At 46.8% G+C, this 22854-nt stretch overlaps 1 protein-coding gene across 2 annotated transcripts in view; it reads right to left on the bottom strand.

Moving 5' to 3' along the window:
* Positions 1-15339, bottom strand: part of SLC20A2 (solute carrier family 20 (phosphate transporter), member 2) — an 87652-nt gene extending 72313 nt beyond the window's left edge. Inside the window, exon 1 of one of the 2 annotated variants that reach the window (XM_015407734.1) lies at positions 15128-15339. The gene's annotated coding sequence lies outside the window, so the exon portion shown is untranslated. Of the gene's footprint in view, positions 1-963; positions 1056-15127 lie in introns of those variants that run through there. The other variant, XM_015407735.1, reaches the window with a different exon arrangement.
* Between the last annotated feature and the right edge of the window lie 7515 nt (positions 15340-22854).

Below are 22854 nucleotides of genomic sequence, written 5' to 3'. Positions count from 1 at the left end.
GGGGGGGGGGGTCTGTCATTCCCTGCCACGGCTTGCTCCTCTCTCTGCCATGGCCCCTAGGCTCCCTCAGACAAGAAAGGCTGCTCTGTGCAGGGCCTTGCTGCACACAGGCTGAAGGGCACCGACCTCATCATCACACAGCCAAAGATTTCCCATCACCTTCCATGACGGGCTGGGGCCTGTGTTCGAGCTAGAGATGCAAGATCAGAAATTCCAAAGCCTCCTATTAATGCTTAAAACTTTGCTACTTTAAAAAGTACTTATTCAAAATATTTATAACCCCGCCTTTCTCCAGGACATCCAGGACCCAAGGCACAACGACATAAATGTTATTTGAAAAAAAGAACAAACATTAAAGCAACAGCTATAAGAAGGCCTTAAAATCAGACCACCACAGCCTTTTGCTCCACCAGCAGGGCATTTATTCCCCCTTTGCTCAGGTTCAGGCGGCCCCCAAAGCTCTCTCGTGGCCTCTCCGGACAACCCTCCTGACCCCCCCCCCGAGGCTGTTCCAGGGGCAAGGGGCAGTGCCTGGAGAAGACCCAGCCTGGATCAATGCAGAACGCTCTGCAGACTACGAAGTACTAACAACATAGGCGGGCCTGGCTGCTCTCTCACAAATGAGGTCCCAAGCACCTACTCTAGCCATAGGCTTTCAGTTGGATAGCTGAATAAATCCTGGGAATGTGCCCAGATGTTCAACAGGTTCAGCTCATCCTGTAGCAAATACTTGCTACGTACACACCTAATGAACACCTGCCTGATGTGTCCATAAGCCATCAACCAATAATTTATCACAATTACGGACCAGCAGAATAAAACATGCATTAACAAAGTGGTCATGAGAATTTATAATCTTCCATTAAGATACACATTCTTAATGGAAGATTGTATATATATTCTTATGACCAATTGTTAATAATAAATATATATCATACATGTGTCACTGAACCAGCACTGTACCTTAGTGCGGTCTTGCAACTGCGCAGACTCCGGCAACTCTCTCCGAGATGCTGGACCCAAGGTCTGCCAGGAGAAAAGAGGTCCGGCACTCCTCTGATCTTCCAGGCCTACATCCACAAGAGACACTGAAGTTCAGCACTCAATGACCAGCCCACCACTCCATAAAGCTGGGCAGGGATTCCTTAAGCACAGACATGACCAGGGAAATGCAGATCGCCACTTCGGGGTCAGGAAGCAATTTTTCTCCAGGTCAGTTTGGCCAGGGATCCTGGAGGAGGTTTTTTTTGGTCACCTTTTGGGCATGGAAGTCACTGGTGTGTGTGTGTGTGGGGGGGGTATTTGTGAATTTCCTGCCTTGTGCAGGGGGTGGACTAGATGACCCTGGAGGTCCCTTCCAACTCTATGATTCCATGACTACCTCTTCACACGATTCTCATTGCATTTCATTGGTGCAAGAGAGTCACAGAGCCTGAACAGGGCCCACATGCATACATATTTTTTGTTTGCCCCATTTTGCAGACAGGACAAAACCGAGAGGTAGAGGAAGAGGTATCTGAAGGAACACAGAGGGTCAGAGGAATGAATTGCCAAGCATTGTCAAGAATTAGTTGTTGTAGATTTTCCGGGCTGTCTGGCCACGGTCTTGGCATTGTAGTACCTGATGTTTCGCCAGAAACTGTGACTGGCATCCTCAGAGGTATAACACAGAAATTTGTAACCACCAAGGTTACAACATCACAACCGGTCCCATTTTACAGATAAAGATCACCGAAGTGAAATAAGCAGAGGTCATTTCTTGGGGGAACGCGGGGGATCGCAGTTCCCCCGGGTGAGGTATGGGGGCGGGGCACATGACGAAGCCCCGCCCCCTGCTTCCGGCCGCCCCGCTTCCGGCCCTCATTCAGCCAGGAGGAGGCAGGAGAAGAGGGAGGGTAAGTTGCTTCCTCCCTGCCTCTCCCCACCCCTGCCTGCCTGGGGCAAGGGAGGGCCTTCGCGGGGCTTCCTTGCACTCCCGCCGGTCTTGCAGGTCCACCACCGGGCCCCTCATGGGGCTCGGCAGTGGAGCTGCAAGGCTGGCGGCGGCGGCCAGGACCGTTGGGGGCGGGATGTGTGGCCTTATGACACACTTCCGGTGATGTCAGGGAGTGTGGCATATGCTAATGAGTTATGCTAATGAGTTCCCCTAGCTCTTTTTCTACGAAACGACCCCTGGAAATAAGAATATGTTGCCATGGGCCAAGTTTAAACAGAAGTCTGCTTGGCTCAGCATGTGTTCCTGTAGTCCACAACCAAACTGGGGTTTTGCTGGTTCGCAAAGACTCCACATAATGAAAGCAGCATCAGGTGAAAATGCAAGAAACCCTCAACTTCTTCTGTTGCATGTTAAGACTATGCCACAGAATACTGATATGATATCAGACCGTTTTTCTGCAGCTCAGATGGTGATCACAAGGAATTGAGAAGCCCGATATTAAAACACGTATAAATCAAGTGTGGCAAGTAGCCAGGTTGTCTAAGCTGAGATTTTTCAGCTGACAGAGAGCAGGCAAAAGAACAAGCTGTTTTGGTAGCTAGTTTGGAAATCTTTCCTTAACTTTTGGAAAAGGAAACTTGGGTTAGATATTGACACATATAAACATTTTTCTTAAATATACTTTAATTACAGCAATGGTGTGGTTTTTCTACAAATGCTTTCCTCTAAGATTTTAATTTGTTGTGAGAGATATATTTCTTTGCACAACGTTTTGCATAATAATTTGGTTTTTTTAAGCTGCATTGACTTTTCTGGAACTTCAGAGTTTGAAGCTGAAAAATATCTTATTACCATCTGGCACTAGGCTGCCTTAATTCCATGCAATTTGATTTTAACAATGAGTAATTCCGAGCTGCGGTGGCTCAAGTGGTTAAGACGCTGAACTACAGGCTGTGAAAGGTCAGCAGTTCGAGACCCAAGTGTGCCGCATGACGGAGTGAGCTCCCGTCTCTAGTTCCAGCTCCTGCCAACCTAGCCGTTCGAAAGCAAGAAATTGCAAGTAGATAAATAGGTACCACTTCAGTGGGAAGGTAACAGCGTTCTGTGCACCTTGGGGTTTAGTCATGCCGGCCACATGACCACAGAGAAGTCTTCGGACAGCGCTGGCTCTTTGGCTTTGAAACGGAGATGAGCACTGCAACCCTAGAGTCGGATTCGACTGGCTTTTGAGCAAGGGAACCTTTACCTTTTTAATTCCGAGCTGCATGGAACATGAGACAACAAGAAGTGCTCTGCTGAGTTTGCCTGGCTGTTCATCTCAGTGGCTGCTGCCACTTCTCCAGATGTGTCAGGCAAGGAACTCATTAGGCCAGGCGCCAAGCTGCTGGGTGTACTCCACAGCCGCACGGAAGGAGCAAAGCACCACATGGCAGCAGAGGGCCTGATTTTAAGTGAACGCCATAGGGAAGGCTGTGGGGAATGAGGGCTGGTGCTAATCAGGCCTAGAAGTTATAGTTTAATTTTTTCCTATGTTTTTGGGAGCATGGATTAATCTGTAAGTGGCTTCTCTTAAACTGAAGGTTCCTTCCTGTGAAACCTCAGGCAGCATAGAAGACAGAAGATCGTGTGTGTGGCAAACCAAAGAATCCAACAGGTTTGCAGCAGATCTATTATCAGGAACATTTCACTTATGTGACCCATTATGTGTTGGGGGGGGTGTTCCCTTGCACTGGGCAGGAGGAATGTCAGAGGGGACCTGCGGTCGGCCATAGTGAGCGTTTAAGCTCAGTGAGCTTACCTTAGAGCTCTACCTCAATTGGTTCTTGGTCATGTTTGAAGCCATCCAGAATGTGTCAATAGCAAGAACTGAATTTAACAGAGAGGCAGGAGGGGAAACTGGTCCACACGGAGTAATGGTGGAGGAAAGGGCCATCCCGTTGCAGCTGAGCTCTGGCGACCCCATAGGGTTTCTAAGGCAAGAGATGTTCAGAGGTCATCTGCAATTGCCTGCCTCAGGGTAGAAACCCTGGACTTCCTTAGTGGTCTCCCATTTAAATACTAACCAGGGCCAACCCTCCTTAGCTTCCAAGATCTGATGAGATGAGGCTAGACTGGGTCATCCAGGTAAGGGGGGGGGGGCTGGTGATGTGTGTTCCCTCTTATCTCCTGACGCTCCATCACTCTGGAACCTTAGAAGTGCTTGGGGGAGACAGAACGGGGGCGGGGGGGGGCAGAGTATTGGAAAATTCAGCTCCCTCCCACAGGGGACAATAGTGATAATTATGTGACATCAGCTTGTGGCTGACTTACGGTGACCCTTCATGGGGTTTTCTGTGTAGCAACCCTGGACTTTCTTGGTGGTCTCCCATCCAAGTACTAACCAGGGCCGACCCTCCTTAGCTTCTGAGATCTGACCAGACTGGGCTACCCTGGGCCATCCAAGTCAGGTTGTGAGTAATATAGTGAAATATATTACAAGAGGAGCCTTGCAGCTTACTTGAAGGTTGGCAAAGTGTAATAACCAGCTGCATTATTACCATGGAATATGTCAGCACAAAGTTGTTGGGCAAGTTTTCAATGTTGGGGTGTCTGGGCAGTTTATTAAAAAAAAAACAAGACTTTTTTTTTTTTTTAAGCATTCTGATTACAACCATCAGAATATCACAGAGACATGGTGCACAAAATTTTATGAGGATTCATTTTTCTGCAGAAGATCTTCCATCTCTAAAGATTCACTATTTCATGAAAAAATGAATGGATGCCATTGAGAATACAATACTAAACATGCTTGATATTGTCAAAGTTGCAATTAATGTTTCAGGTGATTATCCCTAGGAACTGGATGACAGTGTGTGTGTGTGAGTGCGCTTATTGATTTGAACATTGGAAGTGGGAAATAAAACCACAAATACATATAATCATCAAAATTAAATAAAAAGTTATGAATTCACCTGATTGGCTGTTGTTGCCAGAGGCATTGCCTTTTACTCTTGGGTAGTCCCAAAGCAGGGGCGCCCCACTTTCTAACCTGAACCAAAGTCCCCAAAAGTCAAGCACTCTCAGCTCGAACCACAGTGTCAGCCTACAAGTACTCTGCAAAAAGGGATTTCATATTCAGGTGACAATAAAGGCAACCTCCAGTCTTCCCCCTCCACCCAGCAGAGATATGCTTATAGAATGACAATGAGTTCCAGCAGGTGAAGTATCTACATTTCTGAAGTCTATTCAGAGGCCACCTGGCAAATAGTCCTCTTCTCTCCAGTACCTCACCCAGCCCTGTTTTTCCATCCTGTGTCTATGTGTAAATTCTTTGTCTTTCCTGCTCTGTCCTTCAGGATACTGGGATAAACCAATCAATCATTCAAATGTTTAGCAATCTAATCAGGGACCCAGCTCCCATCTTTTGTCCGTATCTGGGAACCTATTCAACTGCCCTGGCAGGACCATTAGTGGTCAGAAAATCCATTCAACTAGCCCCAGTACAGTCATCAACACCTAGCTTAATCCAATCAAGATACTGTCAAATCTCAGCATAGCTTGACCCTGCCTCTCTGGAACTTTATTGGTTACATCCAGGCCTTGCCCATCCTGATTGTTCTCACCTGAGACCAGTCCCCAGGGCTGCCCATTGGTCTGCATTCCAATGGCTATATCCCAGCGAACACATGGCCTTTAGACCGTGTGCTTCTGCCATGATGCCAACTGGCAGTCCACCCCTAAACTCTCTGGGTTTAGGCCACAATCCTTTCTTCATGGGCCTCTGCACGTCTGGACAGGTTGTATCACCCCTCTATAAGCTATCAATCACTTCTGCTTCCTTAGTTCTGTATTGTGTGTGTGAATGTTTGAATATTGTTTGTATACGTGAGAATATTTAGTAAAGAAATCATTATTTTAGCCACCCAGTCTCTGTGTCTATTCCTGGGTTCTTGAGAATTCTGGTATACACAGGTCTGATCCTATAGTTAAGCCAATTGTATATTAATAATCATAATTCCCCGTCTTTATTAAATAATAGAGCAATTTGGCTAACACTGTGCAGGTCAAGTCAAAACCAAAGCTAAAATTCCTACTTTTCTGTGTCCTTTCACATTATAAAAGGGATACTGGAATCTCTCATCTGCTGTGGAACTGACAAGTAGAATAGATGATGCCATGGAGAGTGACAGTGAAACTGAGGTGCCCCACTGACCCCCCCACCCCCGTGGAAGAGAATTACATTCTGCTGAAACAGAAGAGTAAACAGCCAGGTCCACAGCCAATCAGGCACAGTTCTCTGGGTGTGCTGAAATCATAGTGCAATCCTATGAAGAGGATATGTCAAAATAAACATGCTAAATCATATCCTTATACTAATACCCAAGTGGCCCCGTCTGTGCGGATATCTAAATCCGCGCTCCGGGGCCACCTGGGGGGCAGGGAGATTTTTGGGCACACATGGGGCGGTCCCCAGGTGTGCACAAAAATACGAAACCTGTAAAAAAATATCGGGGGGATGTTTAAATCCCCCCGAAACTGACAGAGCGTCCCCTGTGCATGCGCAGGGGACGCTCTGCAGCGGGCCACGCCGCTGTCGTTTTGGAGCTGCCCGGGCAGGTGGGCGGGCGAGCGGGCGCTGCGAGGCCCGGCCGGCTGCAAGCCACCGGGCCTCGGACTGGAGCGGGGGTGGGTGAGAGGAGAGCAGCCTCGGTCCGGAGGGGGGGAGGGCAGTGAGGTCCCGGTTGACAATAAGCTGGGTTGGAGGGGGGGATATATCTCCATGGAGTGACTCATAGGCTCTGAATGGAGACGGTACAGATAATGGGAATGAGGACTTCCTTTTGAGACCCTCTTACATGTTGTTGTCCAGGTGGCCTGACCCCTCCCAAGATTCCAACGGTATGCACAGTACTGTATGTAATAACAGCAGCTCTAAAGAAGTGAACTCTTCTCTCAAGCTAATGTTTAGCATAATTAAAAAAAAATCTCATCATTCTTGGTCACCAGTTTTGTGTAGTGGTTAAGTGCACTCTCCCAGACTCTAATCTGGGAGAACCGGGGCGGGGGGGAAGGCAAGGGTGGGAACGAGGGGAGGGGTGGAGGAGACGGGGGAATCAGCGGGATGGGGGGTTCTTACCTCCTCCTGCTGCTTCCTCCTCTTCCTCCTCGGTGTGGAGCACACACCCCCGCGAGTATCGCGGGTCCGCCCCTTGTCACACTCTATTTAGGGCTTTGGATAATCTTCCTGGAAATTTTTAAATTAATTTTAAATTTTAAAATGCCACAACATTCACAAGCTTATTTTCATGAACATCAACAAAAAGATGGAAATCTTAGAATACTAAAAAAAAACCCCAACACATAAATCTGCCGCAGGAATTTCAGCAATTAAATGTACTGTTCCGGGGGGGGGAGGTGTCGTATTATCAACCTGCCCCAACCGACCTGCAGCTCTGTACACTCCCATAAACTTGCAGTTCTCCACTCATTATGAGTGCATTGTGCTTTAATAAAATCTAATTTTACTTTCTGACCCTCCTTATATTTTTATATTTATTTACATTGTAAATCTTTGGGAAGGGACTTGTTTTTCTAATACTGCACAAAGTGCTCAGTTTTTTAAAGCTCTAGACAATAAAACTCCCCCAAATTCAGAAATACTTTGCAGATAATTTTGGAATGGAAGCCAAGGATATAGGAGTATAGGAAGAGACCTGGTGGATCAGACCAGTGAGGGTCCATCTAGTGCAGCATCCTGTCTCACACACAGTGGCCAACCAGTTACTCTGGATGGCCAACAACAGGCCACAGAGGCTGAGGCCTTCCCATGGTGTTGCCTCCTGGCTCTGGGATTCAGAGGTTTAGTGCCTCTGAATATGGAGGTTTCCCTCAGTCACCATGGCTAGTAGCCATTGAGAGACTTATGAATCTATCCAATTCCCTTTTAAAGCTGTTTATTCCTGTGGCCATCACAGCACCCTCTGGCAGCGAATTCCACATTTTAATCACTCTTTGTGTAAAGTAGCATTTCCTTTTGTCCATCCTGAACCTACTGTCCATCAGTTTCACTGGATGCCCTTGCATTCTGGTATTTTGGGAGAGAGAGAGAAATGTACGTTTGTCTACTTTCTCCACCCCGTGCATAATGTTATAAACCTCTGTCGTGTCTCCCCTTAGTAATCTCTTTTCTAAACTGAAAAATACCAGACTCTTCAGCCTTTCCTCATAGAGTAACCAGAACTATGAACAGTATTCAAAAGGAGGCTACACCATAGATACATACAGGGGCACTACAATATCGGCCATTTTATTCTCAATTGTTTTTTCTAATAATTCCTAGCACAGAGTTTGCCTTTTTCGCCACTGCAGTACACTGGGTTGACACTTTCATTGAGCCCAAGATCTTTTTACCTCTCAGTCTCAGCAAGTTCAGACCCCATTAGCCTAGACTTGAAGTTGGGATTTTTTTCTCTCCCAATGTGCTTTACCTTACACTTACCAACACTGAACTTCATTTGCCACATTCTCACCCACTCACCCAGTTTGTGGAGGTCCTCTTGGAGCTCTTCACAGTCAGCCTTGGTTTTCACCATCCTGAATAATTTTGTATCAATATGTTCCTTGGCCACTACACTACTCATCACTAGTTCCAGATCATTTATGAATAAATGAAATAGTACCAGCTCCAATGCCGACCCTTATGAGACCCCTCTTCCCTCTACTATGAGAACTGTCCATTGATTCCTACTCTTTGTTTCCTATCATTTAACCACTTTTTAATCCGTAAGAAAACCTCTCATCTTATCCCGTGACTGCTAAGTTTACTCAGGAGTCTTTGGTGAGGTACTTTGTCAAAAGCCTTCTGAAAGTCCAGGTGTATAATGTCTTACCAGGTCACCGTTGTCTCCATACATGTTCACTTTCTCAAAGAACTCCAAAAGGCTGGTGAGACTTCCCTTTGCAGAAGCCATGCTGGTTTTGCCTCAGCAGGTTTTGTCCCTCTATGTCCCTAACCATTCTATCTTTGATTACAGTTTCTACTAATTTGCCTGGGACAGATGTTAGGCTGACTGGCTTGTAATTTCCTGGTTCCCCTCTGGATCCGGTTTTAAAAATTGGTGATAGGTTACATATATGGGTTAGTAGATCATCTTACATCTGTGTCATAGGTATGTGCCCCACACTTTCCACAGAAGCAAAAAAGTAATTGGACTTCTCTGCCATCTCCCCATCTTCCTTTAGCAATCCTTTTATTCCTTTGTCATCCAAAGACCCCATTGCTTCTCAGGCTGGTTTACTGCTCCGGCTATAATTTTAAAAAATAGTTTATAGTTTGTCTTGATGTTTTTAGCAACCCACTCCTCAAAATCTCTTTCGACATGCCTAATTATTGACTTAACATTTCTTTTGCCAGATCCTGTAGTCCCTCCAATTCATTGGGGCAGACCTTCCACTTTTTAAAAGAAATCTCTTTATTTTTTATAGCTTCCTTGACTTGCTTTGTTAACCACACAGGCCTTCTTTTAGACTTAGCAGTGCCTTTCCTAACCTGAGGAATGTATTCTATACTACAATTTGGGCTTCAATCAGTGTAGTTTTAAAAAGCTTCCAAGCAGCCTCTAGGGATTTGACTCCCTTGGGTTTCCCCTTCAGCTTTCTTTTTACTCTTCCCTTCATTTTTGTAAAGTTCCCTCTTTTGAAATCAAATGTCACAGTTGTGGACTTCAGGGGCAACTGTCCACTGACCTGAATGTAACAACCTCTCCATCTCTCACCAGGTCTTGAGACCCGCTCAGAACCAAGTCCAAGATCACTACCCCTCTGGTTGGCTCTGTGACTAACTGTTCCAGTGCACAGTCATTTATATTGTCTAGGAAATCTCAGAGGAGATGTTTTATTAAAACTGCACCATCCTATCAAACTGGGGAGAGAGATTTACAGCAGACACATTTACTCTCCTGACCACTCAGGAGGACATCCAAAGGAGAGGACATATCGGAACTCCAAGGGGAAGGGTTAAGAGGGACGGCTGCAGAGCCAAGTTCAGAGTCCAAGGGGACGGCAGCTGATTGCCAGCCAAGAGCAGAATGCCAGGCACAAAGGAAATAAGCAGACAGAGGGTGAATATTAATGGTTTATCCTTAAATTTCCTCTGAGGGAATCCAGGGCAAACCCTGCTAAATTACAGAGCTTGTTCATACATGGCAGCCAGCCCAGCAAATCTTTGCCAGTGTTTGATATTCTCAGCTCACAGGGCACCAACAGAAGTTCCATGCTGGAACTTCTTAATGTCTATACTTTGCCTGAAAAAACAATTAATACTACTCAAAGTTGCATCTGAATACACACACCAGGTATTTACGACAACAAAATATCTAATGGCAAGGAGAGTCAAACAGAAAATGTTAGTTTCCTTATTTTTTAATACCATAATAATTGGCATCTCAATATAGGCACAGCATAGAAGCCTAATGAGAAGCCGCAATAATTCAGAAGCAAGGTTACAAACAAGCACGTGTGCCCAAACACAAAGAATAAAGCAGGACTCCTCTTCCTTTGCCAACTTTTAACCAGGCAGCCATACAGAATAAGGAATCACTGCAGCAAGCTAAACCCAAGCACCCTGGCATAAAAGCTGGTGGTTATTTTGCAACAGTTGGCATGTAATCTGTGTTTAAGAACATAAGAGACGCCAATGTTGGATCAGGCCAAAGGCCCATCCAGTCCAACACTCTGTGTCACACAGTGGCCAGAAATACCAGTGCCATCAGGAGGTCCAGCAGTGGGGCCAGGACATTAGAAGCCCTCCCACTGTTGACCCCCCCCCCAAGCACCAAGAAGACAGAGCATCACTTGCCCCAGAGCCCCTAGCTATACCTTGTGGCTAATAGCCACTGATGGACCTCTGCTCCATATGCTTATCTAATTCCCTTTTGAAGCCGTCCATGCTTGTAGCACCCACCACTTCCTGTGGCAGTGAATTCCATGTGTTAATCACTCTTTGGGTGAAGAAGTACTTCCTTTTATCCGTTCTAACCCGACCGCTCTGCAGTTTCATGGAGTGCCCACGAGTTCTTGTATTGTGAGAAAGGGAGAAAAGTACCTCTTTCTTTACCTGCTCTTTCCCATGCATAATCTTATAAACCTCGATCATGTCACCCCTCAGTCGTCTTTTCTCCAAGCTAAAGAGCCCTAAGCGCTTTAACCTTTCCTCATAGGGAAAGTGTTCCAACCCTTTTATCATTCGAGTTGCCCTTTTCTGCACTTTTTCCAAAGCTATAATATCCTTTTTAAGGTGTGGTGCCCAGAACTGCACACAGTATTCCAAATGAGGTCTCACCATTGATTTATATAGGGGCATTATTATATTGGCTGATCTGTTTTCAATACCCTTCCTAATAATCCCCAGCATAGCATTGGCCTTCTTTATTGCAGTCACACACTGTCTCGACATTTTCAGTGAGTTATCCACTACAACTCCAAGATCTCTCTCTTGCTCAGTCTCTGCCAGTTCAGACCCCATCAATGTGTATTTATATTTAGGATTTTTGGCTCCAATGTGCATCACCTTGCACTTGGCCACATTGAACCCCATTTGCCATGTTGACGCCCACTCGCCCATCCTTGACAGATCCCCTTGGAGTGCCTCACAATCCTCACTGGTTTTCACCACCCTGAACAACTTTGTATCATCCGCAAATTTAGCCACTTCACTGCTTACTCCCATCTCCAAATCATTAATGAACAAGTTAAAAAGCAGTGGACCAAGTACTGATCCCTGCGGTACCCCACTGCTTACCACCCTCCACTGAGAAAATTGCCCACCTACACTCACTCTCTGTTTTCTATGAACTAGCCAGTTTTTGATCCATAAAAGGACTTGTCCTTCTATCCCATGATTTTTGAGCTTACTTAGGAGCCTTTGATGAGGAACTTTATCAAAAGCTTTCTGGAAGTCAAGGTAAATAATATCTATTGGATCCCCCTTGTCCACATGTTTGTTCACCCCCTCAAAGAACACTAACAGGTTAGTGAGACAAGATCTTCCCTTACAGAAACCGTGCTGAGTCTGCCTCAATAGGTTTTGTTCATCTATGTGCCTACTAATTCTTTCCTTAATAATGGTTTCCACCAATTTACCCGGTATCGACGTCAGACTGACTGGCCTGTAATTTCCCGGATCTCCTCTGGAACCCTTTTTAAAGATGGGAGTGACATTAGCTACCTTCCAATCCTCAGGAATGGAGGCAGATTTTAAGGAAAGATTACATATCTTTGTCAGGAGATCTACAAGTTCACATTTGAGTTCTTTCAGAACTCTCGGATGTATGCCATCTGGGCCTGGTGATTTTTCAGTTTTTAAGTTGTCTATCAGTTTTAGGACCTCCTCTCTCGTCACCTCAATCTGACTCAGGTCTTTCAACACCCCTCCTGAAATCAGTGGTTCTGGAGTGGGCAAGCACTTCTCATCTTCCACAGTGAAGACGGAGGCAAAAAATGCATTTAGCTTCTCAGCCATTTCCCTATCATCCTTCAATACTCCTTTTACCCCTTGGTCGTCCAAGGGCCCCACTGCCTCCCTGGCTGGTTTCCTGTTTCTAATGTATTTGAAGAAAGTTTTATTGTTGGTTTTTACGTTTTTTGCTATATGCTCCTCATATTCCCTTTTTGCCTGCCTGACCTCAGACTTGCATTTTATTTGCCATAGCCTGTGTTCCGTTTTATCAGCCTCACTGTGACTAGCTTTCCACTGCTTAAAGGAATTCTTTTTACTTTTTACAGCCTCCATTACTCTGTTTGTTAACCATGCAGGCTTTTTCCTATACCTGTTTGTGCCTTTCCTAACCTGCGGAATATATATTTTTTGAGCTTCTAGGATCGTAGTTTTAAATAGATCCCAAGCTTCCCCAATTGTTTTGACCCTTTCTACTTTTCCTTTCAGTTTCCTCCCCACGTGTCCCCTCATATCAGAGAAATTACCCCTTTTAAAGTTAAAAATGGTTGTGTGAGTCTTTTTGGCCAATTCTCTATTTGTACAAATGATGAACTCAACAACATTATGATCACTGTTTCCAAGCGGTGCAATCACTTTTACATCTCTCACCAGGTCTTGAGTGTTACTTAGGACCAAATCAAGGATCGCCTCTCCCCTGGTAGGTTCCGTGACCATCTGCTCCATAGCACAGTCATTTAGAGTGTCTAGAAACTCAATCTCTTTTTCCCGGCTAGAACACATATTGACCCAATCAATGTGTGGGTAGTTAAAATCACCTATTATTACACAGTGTTTTTGTCTAGTTGCTATCTTTAAGGCATTCATCATTTTATAATCCTCCTCTATCTTTTGATCTGGTGGGCGATAACAAACTCCCAGTGTTAAGTTTCCTTTTGGCCCCCCTATTTCAACCCATAGAACTTCCAGAAGCGAATCCAATTCACTTAGCCTCTCAATCTTTCTAGACTTTATACCCTCTCTGACATACAGAGCTACCCCACCTCCAACCCTTCCCCCCCTATCCTTCCGATATAATATATAACCGGGAATCACTGTGTCCCACTGATTTTCCTCATCCCACCAAGTTTCAGAAATACCCACAATGTCTATTTTTCCCTCTGACACCAAGCACTCCAACTCCCCGATTTTACCTCGGACACTTCTAGCATTTGTATAGAAACAGCTGTAATTTCCCTTACAAGTTAAGCCTGCATCCTTCCTCTTGCTATCTCGAGTCGTTGTCCGGCAGTCCATGTCACCAGCCATGGCCTCTGTGGACAATTTCAATCCACCTCCCTGTAGAAAAGCAACCGGTACCCCCTCACCTCTCTCAGATGAGCCAACCCGAACCAGAGACTTTTCATCTCCTGTCGGCTTTCCCCCAATATTCAGTTTAAAAGCTGCTCTGCCACCTTTTTGATTTTAAGTGCCAGCAGCCTGGTTCCTTCTCGGGACAAGTGGAGACCGTCTCGCCTGTACAGCTCCCTCTTGTTCCAAAAAGTATCCCAGTGCCTAACAAACCTGAACCCTTCCCCCCTACACCATCGTCTCATCCACGCATTGAGACTCCTGATCTCTGCCTGTCTCTCCGGCCCTGCGCGTGGAACAGGTAACACTTCTGAGAAGGCTACCTTGGAGGTCCTGGACCTAAGTTTCCTGCCCAGCAGCCTAAATTTCTGCTCCAGGACCTCACGACTGCATTTCCCCACATCGTTGGTGCCGACATGCACCACGACCACTGGCTCCTCCCCAGCACTATCTACCAGCCTATCTAAAACACGCGTATCTACCAGCCTATCTAAAACACGCGTAATGTCCGCTACCTTCGCACCAGTGTCCGCTACCTTCGCACCATTCATGTATTCAGATATTACCTATGTAACATGTTTTGCATTCTGTTCTAGTAGTATTAAAGAATTATCTGTCAACCAAATCTGGATTCTACTGTCAGACACAAGTAAATAAATTATGCGATTATTCTTTTTTAAGAGGCTGAACTCACAATAAAGTGCTTAAATTTAACTTACCATATCAGGCATGATAATTAAAATAGTTCTAGCCAAATTACATTCCTATATGGTTTCGAATTACTTGCAATAAGCCCAAGAATGATGCAAGGTTTAGAGTCCAAAATGTAAGGAGAATAAAATTAGCCTCACACACAAAAGAAATCATCTCCCAGGTCCTAAGTTCACCTACACAGCCTCACAGAGTTGAGTAGCAAACACTGGTACGCTGCCTTTTAGAAACTCACAGCTGCATGACTATCTCCAGCTACAAAATCGTTCAAAGGAATGCCTTCGCCAGCTTCTGTTGCTCAGGCTCCCTGACCCTTCCTCAAACACTGCACACTTTTCACATTTTAAACATACAGCCCTATATTGTGAGTCAACAATTTGTGCCCCAGTTTAGATGGCACATAAGGTTACATCCACTTGTATGCTCCTGGAGTAAACTTCACATTGCACTAAAAAGAGAGCAGTGCTGATGTTTAAGGCGGTTTGCTGCAATTCAAACATAGAACTGTATTTAAAGAGACTGATTCCCTGTCCCTACATGCTAATGATAATTTAAAGTACTTTTGCCAGGAGGGAGATTTTACCAACCACAACATAACCAGAGCCAAAACCTTCATAATTTCCCACTTCCAGTAAATATTAAAAATTCCAGGAAAAAACCCTTTCCATTAAAGGTTTTGTTGTTGTTTTTTAACTTACTCTGTGTGTCCCAGCTGTTTTAAGACCGAGAGGAGCCCATTTAATTCTTCAAGCAACTCTGCCTTGCTGGTCACAAATGCATTCCTCGGTCTAAAATAGATGTCCAGTCGTACTCAGCACAGAGCTCCCAAGTGAAGTGAACAGTCCCACAGCTCAGAGCAACCTGCACTTAAGCACTCCTGAGAGACCTGCAAACAAGACAACACTCAAAAGCATCGACCAGAGCTCTATATACACAAGGTAAAACGCTGCCAACTTGGGTGGGCACAGATCAGCACCGCATCGTGATTACAGGAGTCCAGCAAGCCAATCCCAGTGAAGCCCGTTTTGAAGAGGGTTCTCGGCAGTCCACGCCTCCCCTCCTCTGACCTCAGCCCATGAATGTAAGTCGAGAGCCGGTTTCCCTCTCTCTGTATCAGTCATTTCAAAGTCCACTCACAGAAAGGAAAACAGAACTGCCAACATGCTCCAAACTGGAATAGTGACATACAGCAAAGGTAAACAAGCAAAAAAACAACAACAAGCTTACACTAACAGCTGAAGAGCATCATGCTGAACAGGCAAAATTCTTCCAGTTTAATACACGGAGTAAAATAGTAGCACGAGTATGCAACTGCATGCTCTGACAAAGAGAGCTTTGACTCTGGAACGCTCACACTCCAAAAATCTTGTTGGTCTGCAAGGTGCTACTGGAGGACTCAAATCTAAGGGCATGCAATGCAATTTAAAATGAACCCCGGAAACCTACAAGTAAATGGGTAATTTAATCATGTCATCCAACATGAAGTGTAATTCTCAAAACTGAATCTGGTGGTGGTGGTGGAAAATGCCATCAAGTTGCAGCCAACCGACCAATGGTGACCCCTGAAGGGGTTTTCAAGGCAAGTGACATTCAGAGGTGGTTTGCCATTGCCTGCCTCTGCCTAGCAACCCTGGACTTCCTTGGTGGTCTCCCATCCAAGTACTAACCATGGCTTATTGTGCTTGGCTTTCCAAATCTGATGAGATCAGACTTCCGGTTTATGGCGACACGCTAGTGGACGCATCTCCCGGACCTTCCGGGGATGTGATCTGCACACCAGTGGATGGGAGGGCGACTGGTCGCCACCCCCACCCCGGAGCCTTGGTGAAAGGCTCCTAGCCATGGGGCTTTTGAAGGGTGGCCTCTTCGCCAGCGCGTTGCTGGGGAATTGAGGCGCCTTTCCGCCCCGACAGTTCTGCCACTGAGTGTCCATATGGAACTAGAGCCGCTGACTGGGACAAGCATCGGAGATCGGGCATTTGAAATGTATCCTGAGCAAGGTCATATGACCAACAATGAATAGTGAGTCGAGTTAAAGCGAATGATGGGAATTTAGAAAGAAAAGCACCCCCTGGGAACGGAGAGAAAAGCGAGCGGGAGAAAAGCGAGCGGGGGAGGGGCCCCTCCCATATGCACAAACGAAAAAGCGACCTACCAAGGGGGGAGCAAAAGCAAAACCGTTGAAATCTGTTTTAAGAGACTTACCAGAGCGCGGTCAGGTTTATGGGTAAATTTCAGAGACTTTAGCAAGTTTTTTTAAAAAGTAAACAATCCATAAAGATGGCGAGGAAGAAGATGGAGAGACAGACTGGCAAAAGTGAAACTAGCGGGGAGCATGAGCCCCTGACCGGAAGAGGTCACTGAGTTCTCTAAACAGCTGGCAGACTCTTTGTGCCCACTGCTGGACCAGATGACTAACATCAATCAACAGCTGACAACTTTAAATCGGAACCTTGCAACTCAGCAGCTCCAACTGACTGAAACTTCAAAAAAGACAGAGCAACAGCTGAGAAAGTGAAGGAAATGGACACCAAGAACAACAAAGTTAAGAAAAAAGTGCAAATGCTGGGGGGGAAAGCAGGCTTTGGACGAATCTCAATTTTTACAACTACAAATGGAGAAAGCAAATATGGTCCTCAGGTTCCAAGGGGTTCTAGAGACAAAAGATGAGAATCTAAAGCAACTTCTGAGTGACGCATTAGCCCCAGTAACAGATTTGAAAGCGGAATATCTTGTAAGCGAAATGGATGTGGTCTACAGGGCCTATTCCGTTTATATCAAGAAAAATAATCTACCTGGGGAGATAGTGGTCCGATTCTCGAAGAGAAACATAAGGGATTTAATTCTGAAAGCAACTACAGTAACACCCTTGAAAATGGGGAATAACACCATCCGGATCCTGAAAGACATCCCATTTGAAATAAGGCAAAATCCGGACTCCATGGCCGAGACGTATGTGCTCACCCAAGGGCCCCGAAGGGACAGCCAGTTTGATATGGGCTTTGCATCAGTGGGGGGGAACCATGGAAGCACCATGGGTGACAGAGAGGTCCAAGGCGCGAAGTGGCCACGTATCCCCGGACGAGGGATTGGAATGGGCCCACCGGCTGGAGGTGGCAGACCGGGAACGTCGCCAGCTAAGACGGGAGTTAAAGAAAGTAGTCCAGGCGATCCCGCAGTTGGTGGTCCAAGCCATAAGGGCTGAGAGGGAGGCACAGCTGATGGCTTCTGTTCTCCCCCACCCCAACCAGCTCCCCCACCACCATCCTGCCCAGCAGATGCGCCGGTGCCGGGACCAGCAGAGAGGCTGGCCCCAGAACCATGGCCAGGCAGCCCAAGGGGGCCCCTACACCACCGCCCAAAGGACCTGATTGAAGCCACGTTTGACGGTGACCCAAAGGAATTGTCATACTTCGTGGTTCGAGTGATGAAATTTGTGGAAAGGTCGGGCCACCTGTTCCCAGATTACAGCAGCCGAGTGGATGTGGTCGCTGCCCGCTTGCGAGGAGCAGCCACGGCTTGGTATGTCGGGTTACGTAACGCGAGGGGCTCGGAGCTGGCGAACTTGGACGCTTTCATGTGGGCGTCACGTGCCCAGTTTGAGGATCTGAATGCCGGGCCCAAAGTGAGGGCGTTCTTACACACCCTGAAGCAAGGGAAGCGGTCGGTGAGAGAATACTCCTCAGAGTTTAAGTTCCATACGGCCAAAGTCCAAAAATGGCCGGATCAAGTGCTGGCTGAGTTGTACCGGGTGGGACTGAATCCCCAGATCCGTGAGACGGTCCTACGTGCCATGGACCCGATCTCCCTCCCGGCATGGATGCAAGAGGCGGAGAGCGCGGAGACTCGCCTGAACACCCTGCGCCTGGACATTGCAACAGCGGGGGGTAAGCCTAACCCTCCCCAGCAGAAAGTGAAGTCGGCGCACCCCGTTGAGTCTACTCGAGAGCAACGGATGAGACAAGGGCTGTGCTTAAAGTGTGGGGAATGGGGCCATTTCGTGGCCGACTGTGGCGGAGCCAGTCCGGAAAAACAACCCAAGCCCGCGAAGAAGCCGGCGGGGGACCGGAATTTGCCAAGGTGCTGCAGGTTGCCCCGGAGGAAATTGAGGACGACTCAAGCGAGGAAGAGGGAACTGAGCCGGCGGGAAAAGGCCAGGTCCTGCTGTGAGAGGCGCGGAGCAGCAGGGCCCAATCCCGGAGGCGCCAAAAGCAGTGAGCAGCTACACCCCTCTATTTTTCGTGACTGTGACTCTTATTAACGCGATTATTGGGACTCACATTTGCGTGAGAGCCCTTATTGACTCGGGGTGTGGGAGGGACCTCATCAACCCCTCTTTGGTAACAGGGTTGGAGACGGGGGTGGTGAAGCTGCAAGACCCCTTGATTTCTACCCAAATGGATGGGTCCACCATGAAAGAACCATGTGAGTTTGAGACTGTCCCATTGCAAGTTGGGGTGGGGGACACTGGGAGGAACGTTCGTTTGTGATCACCCCAGCTGCCAGGTTCCCACTCGTTCTCGGGAAGGCCTGGTTGCATGGACATGACCCTTATATTCTGTGGGACGAAGGGAAGGTGCGATTCATCTCCCCTATGTGTCACTTGCACCGGTGAAACCCGCAGTGGGGTTTGCAGCCTACAGTGGAGAACCCTAGGGTTTGCTTGGCCCAAGACGAGCTGCTATCTATCCATCCCGAGTACTGGGATTTGGCCAGAGTTTTTGAAGAAGAGGAAGCTGACGAGCTCCCACCCCATAGACACTCGGACTGCAGCACTAAAATTCTACCGGGCCACAAATTGCGATGGGGCCAGCCGAGAAAGATGAACTGTGTAAGTTTATCGACAAGAACTTAGCCAGGGGTTTTATCCGACCGGTCTCCTCCCCATTTGCAGCCCCAGTACTGTTCTGGGGAAAAAAGGATGGGGGCTTGAGGTTGTGTACTGACTATCGAGGGTTGAACGTGGTGTCATCAACCAACGCCTACCCCATGCCTCTGATCAAAGATTTGTTCGCCGAAACAGCCAAAGGAAAGATCTTTTCGAAGTTAGATCTCCGGGATGCCTACTTCCTGGTCCACATACGGGAGGGGGATGAGCATAAGACTGCCTTTAACACACCACTGGGCCAGTTTGAATACCGAGTAATGCCCTTTGGTCTTCAGGGAGCCCCTGGGGTCTTCATGAACCTGATCAACGAGGTGTTGCACAAGCATTTGTTTCGGGGGGTCTCTTGTTTACTTGGATGATATCTTGCTGTATTCCCCCGACTTGCCTTCACACGTGAAATTGGTGAGGGAAGTTCTAACCACGTCGCACAAGCACAAGCTGTTTGTGAAACTCTCCAAGTGTGAGTTTCACAAGTCGCACACTGACTTCCTGGAATACCGAATATCAGATAAGGGGCTGGAAATGGACCCGGGGAAGGTGCGGGATGTGCTGGGGTGGGAAACCGCCCGCACCCGCCACCAATTACAAGCATTCCTCAGTTTTTTGAAGTTTTACAGAAATTTCCTGCCCAACTTTGCCCAGATCAGTTTGCCTCTCACTGACTTATTAAAAACGAAAGGAAAAAGGCCGGAGGCAACCAAACCAGGGGCAGCCCTGGCTTGGAGTAAAGAGTGCCAAGAAGCGTTTGAACGCCTCAAAGCCCTGTTCACATCAGAACCCGTCCTAGCCCACCCCGATGAAAATAAAAAATTCATCATGCACATTGATGCGTCAGATGTGGCCATGGGGGGGGGCAATCCTCCAAGAGGGAGAGGATGGATTAATGTATCCCTTAGCTTACATGTCGAGAAAGTTCAATGACATGGAGCGTAACTGGTAGGTGTGGGAGAAAGAAGTGGGGGCAATCCGCCTTGCGCTTGCTACCTGGCGGCATTGGCTGGAGGGAGCACAGGTTCTTTTTGAGGTGTGGACTGATCACAAGAACTTGGAAATGCTAAGAACGCCTCGCAGCCTCAATGCAAAACAGCTCCGGTGGGCCGATTTCTTTTCCAAGTTTCAGTTTACGCTTCACCTTTTTTCGGGTTCTGCAAAATCCCTCGCCGACACCCTGTCCCGCCTCTCACAACATGACAGCAAAAGGGAGGTCATCTTAGACTCGGTGTTCATGCCCTCCCACCTGGGCGGGGCGGTGACTATGCGTAGCCAGGCAGGCCCATCCTCATCCCCTACGTCACCGACACCCCAGCCCCCACCACCGGCTGAAACGGGCAGGAAAACATGGCACAGTAAATTCACCTCCGCCTTCTCGGAGGGCGACAGGGCGGTGGTGGAGGCAGAAGGGGATTTCGAACTCAGATCCGATGGCTGTTGGTACCGCAGAAACAAACTGTTTGTTCCACTCTCCCTGTGGGGGTAAGTACTGCATGCAGTGCACGGCTCGAAGCTGAATGGCCACTGAGGTGTGTTAAAAGCTCTCCCAAACCAAGGCCAGGGCTTTCTCGGTGGCGGCTCCTACCTGGTGGAATGAGCTCCCGGCGGAGATCCGGGCCCTGCGGGACCTTGTACAGTTCCGCAGGGCCTGCAAGACGGAGCTCTTCCGCCAGGCTTTCGAGTAGGAGCCGCCGCCACTGCCACTATACCATCTTCGTGGCGGGATTTACCATCTACCTGGCCTTGGGTACGGAGAGATGCCGTCCTGAAGAGGAGCCCCGCGCCGCCCTGAAGACGAGCCCCGCGCTCCGACTTTTACATCGTCGGCCGCCAGTGAGGATCGACCATCTTGAACTTTCTTAAAATTGAACTGTAGAGCACCATTTTAGTTAAATCAAATCAAGATGTATTTGAAGTTTTAATGTAACATGTGTTTTATTCTCGGCGCTTGCCGCTTGTTTGCTGCCCTGAGCCGTACGGGTAGGGCAGGATATAAATCCCAGAATAAATAAATAAATTAAATAAATCCCTTCAGCTCATGCAACGACAATTCTGGTGGCCGCAAATGCGGAAAGATTTATCTTTGTTTGTTAAGTCGTGCCAAATCTGTGCCATGAGTAAACCCTGGCCGGGGAAAACTCCAGGATTACTGCAACCACACCCGACTCCGAGCCGCCCATGGGAGGTAAATCCTTATTTTCTTCTGTAGTACTTCATTATCACTGACCTTGTAGATTGGCTGTGTAGTGTCTGGGCATCATGTAACCGTGGGATCACTTTCGATTCCCAGCTTCGGCTCTAACGGCCTGGGGCCCCTTCTCCCTCGCGCGGGAATCAGGCCTATGGGTGGGGTGTATGTGCATACGAATACCCTATATCCCATTGTGCTTGCAGAAACGTCGCCATTCTTCACAGTGACCATGTTACTGCATCTACAGCTCTGCAATAAAGTATAACCTTTCTAACAAGCGTGTACTCAGTTGTTGGCTGTGAAACCTGACAGTGAGTTCCGGAGATTGCAATTGGGAGAGACAGCCGAGGTTGCTAAAGAGGAAGATGACAGCAAATCTAGTGGCGAATTGGACTCTGTGTCTTCCAATGAGGACTCTGCTTCCGAAAAGGGGGTGGCTGCCCCCAAACGAGCATATCAATTGAGGATTAGAAAAGAAAAAAGAAAGTGAAGGCTGAAGGACTCTGAATTGTGCCTTAAAGCTTTTTAGTATAGACGATGCTTTTGAAGTTCTCTTTAAACAGTTAAATTAATGGATAAAAAGATAAATAATTTAGCGTAATCGCCTATGTTCAATGAAATACTAGCAATTTTAGATTAACACTTATACAAGCTGTTGTTATGATCTCCTATTCTTGGGGTTTTAGTTATTAGTGGTTTTCTTTTCTTTCTCCTTAGATGTAGTTTCCTCTCCCTATTTTTTCGTTGTAGTTTGTAGTCTATTAAAAATGCAATATGCAGGATGAAGTGGTGAAAAGTTCTACGATTACGTGGATGCAGGATATCGGATACATTTTAGATACAGACAACTGGTCTAAGATATGGAAATCTGTGAAATATTTAAGATCCATTCATAGGTGGCATTGGTCACCGGATAACTTGGCAAGATGTTATCCTAATCTATCAAAAAACTGTTGGAAATGTAAAAACAACGTAGGCACCTTTTATCACAGTTGGTGGAGGTGCGCCATGGCACAAAGGTATTGGCATAAGGTACATAATCTGTTAACAGATATGCTAGAGGTAGAAATACCTCTATCCCTAGAACTCTTTTTATTAAATATGGTACCTGATAAATATAGAGTGGACGAAAGATATGTTATTATATATATAATCACAGCGGCACATATTTTGTTTGCCAAATATTTGAAACAAGAAGGAATGCCCTCTAAAAGTGAACTAATTTATAAAATATTAGAGGTGGTAGAAATGGACAAATTATCTACAATTTTACAAAATAAAGATGAAGAAATGTTTAAAAATAGATGGAAAAAATTGTATAATGGGTTAGATAAGAACAAAATATACAAAATAGA

The sequence above is a fragment of the Gekko japonicus genome, unplaced genomic scaffold, assembly GCF_001447785.1.
Source record: "Gekko japonicus isolate JY-2015 unplaced genomic scaffold, Gekko_japonicus_V1.1 scaffold2017, whole genome shotgun sequence".
Classification (NCBI taxonomy): Eukaryota; Metazoa; Chordata; class Lepidosauria; order Squamata; family Gekkonidae; genus Gekko; species Gekko japonicus.
Note: the sequence above shows the minus strand (reverse complement) of the source record. Positions and strands in the feature narration are given on the sequence as shown.